Source organism: Bubalus bubalis, chromosome 6 (assembly GCF_019923935.1).
Source record: "Bubalus bubalis isolate 160015118507 breed Murrah chromosome 6, NDDB_SH_1, whole genome shotgun sequence".
NCBI classification, from domain to species: Eukaryota; Metazoa; Chordata; class Mammalia; order Artiodactyla; family Bovidae; genus Bubalus; species Bubalus bubalis.
In genome coordinates this window covers 47,395,335-47,401,911 of record NC_059162.1, presented here as the reverse complement: position 1 = coordinate 47,401,911, position 6,577 = coordinate 47,395,335, and the positions used below count along the sequence as shown (strand labels likewise).

The following is a 6,577-nucleotide window of genomic DNA, read 5'->3' as shown; positions in this document are numbered from 1 at the left end:
TATTCTATCTAAATTTATTTTTTAAAATGCTCTCAATAGGTAAGGATGCTTTAGAAGGTAGAACGTTTCATAGCCATTCCCATCAGCTATAAAGAAAACAGCAATGGGCAGGTCTGAAGTTAAATTTGAGATGTTGTTAAAGGAAAAAAGCAAAGTCCAAACATCAGGGATCCAACAGGATTGTTGTTTTGCAGCTCAACATAAGGGAAAGCAGAACTAAGAAACATCTATATTCATTACCCCTTCTATAACCATCATGCCACATATTCCAAAATGGCTCCACAGAAAATATACTGAAGGAGACAGCCAAACGTTCATTGGTAAGTTATTGACTTTGTATAATATACATTTAAAGGGAGCTACAAATATAAAGGCAGATGTGTAATATATGGCTGGCACAGTTTTTATTTTCTTATACATCTTGCTACTGTCTGGGGGCAATGCTCTAGCGACTACTGAAATATAATAACTGCTTTCTCTCTCAGTACACAATTTGACAGCATTTATTCTTTCCTTCAGTGAACATAATTACTTCACATATGGAACCTGTGATAGCCTACAGGCATCTGAAAGAAACCAGAATCATGCAATCTGTCCCCTTTGTGAGCTTAATTTACATTCACAAGTGTCATTTTATTAGGGCTGGCATCGTGTAGGATAAAAATTACAGGTCAGCTATGGCATGTCATTGGAAAGTGTGCTTAAGTCAATAATGTCATATTATTACATTTGGGATAATTTTACAAGTGAGATCTCACAGGAGGAATCTGACCCTTATTTCTTAGTTTTCAGCTTTACTACTACCCACAAGGTAATTCATTTAGAAATGAGTATTGTAACAAATAGTTTAGCCTGCTGTAAATATTTGTGCTGTGTGTTATACCCTTCAATATAACTTCGCAGTATCATTTACAGTCTTAAAGGACATGGAAGATTTACTTTGCTAACTGTTAAAAGTTGGCATGTTCAGATTCATGTAATTAAATTGGCGTCAGACAGAAGCCTGTGCCCTTTATTTTGGCCTGATTAAGAGTAGAATTTAAGAAGATTGTGTTACTGACCCTTTCCATCATAACTAAAACAATTGTTGGTTTAATACATGTTACCTGAGAATGGGAAGTGTAAGGCAAGCTGTAGGAATTTTAATTGGTTACGGTTTCTCTGTTTGAACAATGGAATGATCTTGAGGTAATGCTCCTGTTTAGCTCCCTTCTGTGTTGACGAGGTCAGAAATTATTTTAATGTGAGAAGTTAGAAATGGTCAGTAAAGGCTAAACCATTTTCTTCATGATTCCATATTAGATTATGAATTATAATAGCCTACCTAATGAGTAACTAATCATAAGTCTCAGATGGTAAGGATGGTGCACACTGAGAAGAATGAGGCAGAACAAGCCTTTAGCACAGTTGCTGAAGACTTTGCTTCATCCTCTAGGCAAGGCCACAGTGAAGAGATCAGTGGAGAACTAAAGCTGAGTCTATGAAAGGGCAAAACTAAGAACTAGGGTTCAGATACTGAACTGAAAGCAGAGTCACTGAAGTCCAGGCAGGCAAGAGAAAGAAATCATATAACGTGGCTGAATGATTTTTTTAAAGGGATAAAAGGGCTGTGCAGATCAAAATAAGTATTTACAAATATATGGTCATTGGAATCTGTGTTTGCCAAAATCCTTCTTGTTAAGACCGATTTAGACCTCTTTGATTCTTTAAAATTACAGTTTCTTAAATACATTTACCTTTTAAAAGTCTTATTTTCAATCAAATTAGTTGTTGTTGTTTAGCTGCTAAGTCTTGTCTGACTCGTTTTTGATCCCATGGAGGGTAGCCTGAAAGACTTCTCTGTCCATGGGATTTTTCAGGCAAGAATACTGGAGTGGGTTGCTCTTTCCTTCTCCAGGGGATCTTCTCAACTGAGGGATCGAACCTGCATCTCCTGCTTTGGCAGGCAGATTCTTTATCGTTGAGCCACAGGAAATTCTATGACAGAGAAGAGCTAACTTTGAGAAACTAGTATCCTATGTTCCAGATCGTCACAATCTTACTAACCAGAGTAAGTCCTTTTAACCTTCAGTTTTATTTGTAGTCTTATTCTCCATATTATTTAAATGGATGCCTATGCTTATATTTTTCCCCAGCTTTGTTGGCCTATCATTGACAAAATTGTAAGATGTTTAAAGTGCACATGTTGATTTGATATATGTCTACATTGTGAAAGGATACCCCTCATTGAGTTAGTGAACACATCCATCACCTCACATATTTACCTTTGTGTGTGCGTGTGAACACATTCTAGTTTCACTCTCTTAGCAAATTGCAGTTATACAATACAGGTTAACTATGGTCAACCTTGTTATATATTAGATTCTTCAATCTTATTCACCTTATAACTGAAAGTTTGTACCCTTTTACCAGATTCTCCTTATTCCCCTCACTACCCCATCCTAGTAACTATATTTTTTTCTCACTCTGTTTCTATGAGATTGACTTTATTTTTAGTTTCTACATATAAGTGAAATGAAACTATACAGTATTTTCCTTCTCTGGCTTATTTCACTTGACATTATGCTCTCCAGTTTCAATCATGTTGTTGCAATAACAGGAATTTCTCTCTAAGGCTGAATAATATCCATGTATATGTGAGATGGATAGAGAGCATGTGTGTGTGTATATATATATATATATATATATATATATAAATAAATATATATATATATAAAGGGATCAATAATGTAGTTTTATATATACATATATATATATACGTATGATATTGATTAATTTGCTGATGAACACGTTGGTTTACAAACCTTGGTTATTATGAATAATGCTGCATAAACATGGGAGTATCAATACCTCTTTGAGATAATGATTTTGTTTTCTTTGGATATATACGCCATAAGTGTGATTGCTGGTTCATATGATAGTTCTATGTTTACTTTCTTGAAAAACCTCCATACTGTTTTCCATAGTGGCTACACTAGCTTACATCCCTACCAACAGTGCACGAGGGTTCCCTTTTCTGCAAATTCTCAGCAGTATATGTTACCTCTTGTCTTTTTGATAATAGCTACCCTAAAAGGTGTGAGGTGACATCCCATTGTGCTTTCAATTTGCATTTCTCTGAGGATTACTGATGTTGAACACTTTTTTACATATCTGTAAGCCATTTATATGATGTCTCTCTTTGGAAAAATGTTTATTTAGGCCCTAGTAAAGAGTCTGGGTGAACTCCGGGAGTTGGTGATGGACAAGGAGGCCTAGCGTGCTGCAGTCCATGGGGTTGCAAAGAGTTGGACACGACTGAGTGACTGAACTGAACTGAATTCTTGCCTGGAAAATTCTATGGACAGGGGAGCCTAGCAGCCTACAATCCATGGGGTCACAAAAGAGTCAGACATGATTGAGTGAATACACACGCATTCCCATCTTTAAACTGAGTTGTTGTTTTTTGTGCTATTGAGTTGATTGAGTTCCTTGTATATTTTGGATATTAACACCTTATCAGATGTGTGATTTGCAAATATTTTCTCCCATTCCAGGGCTGTCTTTTCTTTTTTTCTTTTTTTCTTTTTTTTTTTCTGATGTTTTCTTTTGCTGTATAGAATCTTTTTAGAGTGATGAAGTTACACTTATCTATTTTTGCTTCATTGCCTTTGCTCTTGGTGTCAAATCCAAAAATATCATTGCCAGGACTAATATCAAGGAGCTCACTTCTAGTTTTATGGTTTCAGGTCTTCTTTCATGTCTTTAATCCATTTTGAATTGATTTTTGTGCATGGTGAAGATGATAGTCCATTTTATTCTTTAGCACATAGCTAAAGCTTACTCCTTGGAAGCAAAGTTATGACCAACCTAGATAGCATATTGCAAAGCAGAGACATTACTTTGCCAACAAAGGTCCGTCTAGTCAAGGCTATGGTTTTTCCAGTAGTCATGTATGGATGTGAAGAAAGCTGAGTGCCGAAGAATTGATGCTTTTGAACTGTGGTGTTGGAGAAGACTCTTGAGAGTCCCTTGGACTGCAAGGAGATCCAACCAGTCCATTCTAAAGGAGATCAGCCCTGGGTGTTCTTTGGAAGGAATGATGCTAAGGCTGAAACTCCAGTACTTTGGCCACCTCATGCAAAGAGTTGACTCATTGGAAAAGACTCTGATGCTGGGAGGGACTGGGGGCAGGAGGAGAAGGGGACGACAGAGGATGAGATGGCTGGATGGCATCACTGACTCGATGGACGTGAGTCTGAGTGAACTCCAGGAGTTGGTGATGGACAGGGAGGCCTGGCATGCTGCGATTCATGGGGTCGCAGAGTAGGACACAACTGAGGGACTGAACTGAACTGAAAGCATATGTCCAGTTTTCCCAGCACCATTATTGAAGAGATTATCCTTTTCCCATTGCATTATTCTCATCTCCTTTGCAGTTAATTAACTGACCATGTATGTGTGGGTTTATTTCTAAGTTCTCTAATCTGTTTCATTGATCTATGTGTGTTCTTATACCAGTATCATATTATTTTGATTGCCATTAGCTTTGTAATGTAGTTTGAAATCAGGATGTGTGTGATGTGTTCAGATTTATTCTTCTTTCTCAAGCATGTCTCAAGATTGGCTTTTCAAGGTCTTTTATTGTTTCAACAAATTTTAGGATTATTTTGTTGTATACCTGTGAAAAATGACACTGGATTTAAATAGGGATTGCATTGAATCTGTATATTACTCTGGGTAGTATGGACATTTTGACAGTATTAATTCTTACTTTTGTGAGCAAAGAATATTCTATTTATTTATGTTATTTTCAATTTCTTTGCTAATTGCTATTGCTAAGTTGCTTCAGTCATGTCCAACTCTTTGCAATACCATGGGCTGTAGCCCACCAGGCTCCTCTGTCCATGGGGTTTTCCAGACAGGAATACTGGAGTGGGTTTCCATTTCCTTCTCCAGAGGATCTTTCAACGCAGGAATTGAGACTGCATCTCTTAAGTTTCTTGCATTGGCTGGTGGGTTCTTTACCACTAGCACCACCTGGGAAGCCCCTCAATTTCTTTAATCAATGTCTAATAGTTTTAGTGTACAGGTCATTCACTTCCTTGGTTAAATTTATGACTGGATATTTTATTCTTTTGATGCAATTATAAATGATATTGTTTTCTTAAGTTCTCTGATAATTCATAGTAGTGTATAAAAATGCCACTAATTTTTATAGATTGAATTTGTATCCTGCAAGTTTGAATATGTTTATTAGTTCTAACAGTGTTTTGGTGGAGCCTTCGGGGTTTCCTGTATATAATACCATGTAGTCTGCAAATAGACACAGTTTTACTCTTTATTTTCAATATGGATGGTTTTGTTTCTTTTTCTTGACTATTTGCTGTCGCTAGGACTTCCAGTACTATGTTGAATAAAAGTGATGATGGTCTTCTTGCATCCTTGTCTTCTTCCTATTTTTAGAGAGAAAACTTTCAGCTTTGTGCCATTGAGGGCTACCCTGGAGGCTCAGATGGTGAAGAGTCTGCTTGCAATGCAGGAGACCCAGGTTCAATCGTTGGGTCAGGAAGATCCCCTGGAGAAGGGAATGGCTACCCAGTCCTGTATTCTTGCCTGAAGAATTCCATGGACAGAGGAGCCTGGCAGGCAACAGTCCATGGGATCTCAAAGAGTTGGGCCTGACTGATCTACTAACACACACGCATCATTAAATTTGTTAGCCATAGGTTTCTTGTTGATGGCCTTATTTTATGTTGAGATATGTTCTCTCATATATATATGTATACATGCATATATATATATATATATATGACTTCCAATACTATGTTGAAGGAAAGTGATGACAGTGGGAATCCTTGTATATATAAAACTTTATTTTTTAATTAATTAATTAATTAATTTTTGGCTGCATTGGGTCTTCATTGCTTTGCACAGGCTTTCTCTAGTCAGGTCTGTCTTTGATTTCTGCTAGGCACGTGACTCTTTGACATTAGCTGTTACAAAAATTTTATGTAGATATTTGTTTGATTCCAGAATTATTTTTTTAATTTACTCTAGTGTCTGCTGCCTAGTATGGTTTTTAGTCCTCAGGCTTTTACTCTTCCTTTATATTAAATAAATATGGCACCACTGAACATTTTCAGTGCTAAAGGTCTTGATATATTATGAGCTTCTAGAGCTCTCTGCTGAATTAGGTTGAAAACATTTACACAATAGTTTTTCCACACTACTCAACAGAGCCATAATATTCACATTTCATTGATTTAGAGACTGATTATGTGTGTGGTACAACCTTTATCTCCCAGTCAGTCTTGAGACCAGTGGGCTGACTGATAATAAATGGGTCATTTTGGCATTAATAACCCATATTTAGCTTGTTTTATCCAGTTCCCACCTGCTATTAGAGAGCTCTCAAGCATCATAAACATTTTCCCCACCACTTAATTTCTGAAACTCCCCAAGGTTTTCTCAGATGTGTTCAGAAATAAGATCATCAAGTACAATGTGGCCCCTGACAGGCACGGCTCACATTCCCTGAGCCCCTGTTTCAGGAATACTGTCCCAGCCTCTACTGTTTAAGCCAGTTCAGCACGGA

General features: G+C 37.1%; 1 long non-coding RNA gene across 1 annotated transcript; it reads left to right on the top strand.

Moving 5' to 3' along the window:
- Window positions 1-200: 200 nt before the first annotated feature.
- On the top strand, window positions 201-5,736 carry LOC123334248. Its single transcript, XR_006552079.1, has 3 exons — window positions 201-320; window positions 1,898-2,050; window positions 5,446-5,736. It is a non-coding gene; the product is annotated as an uncharacterized LOC123334248 (long non-coding RNA).
- Window positions 5,737-6,577: the final 841 nt, after the last annotated feature.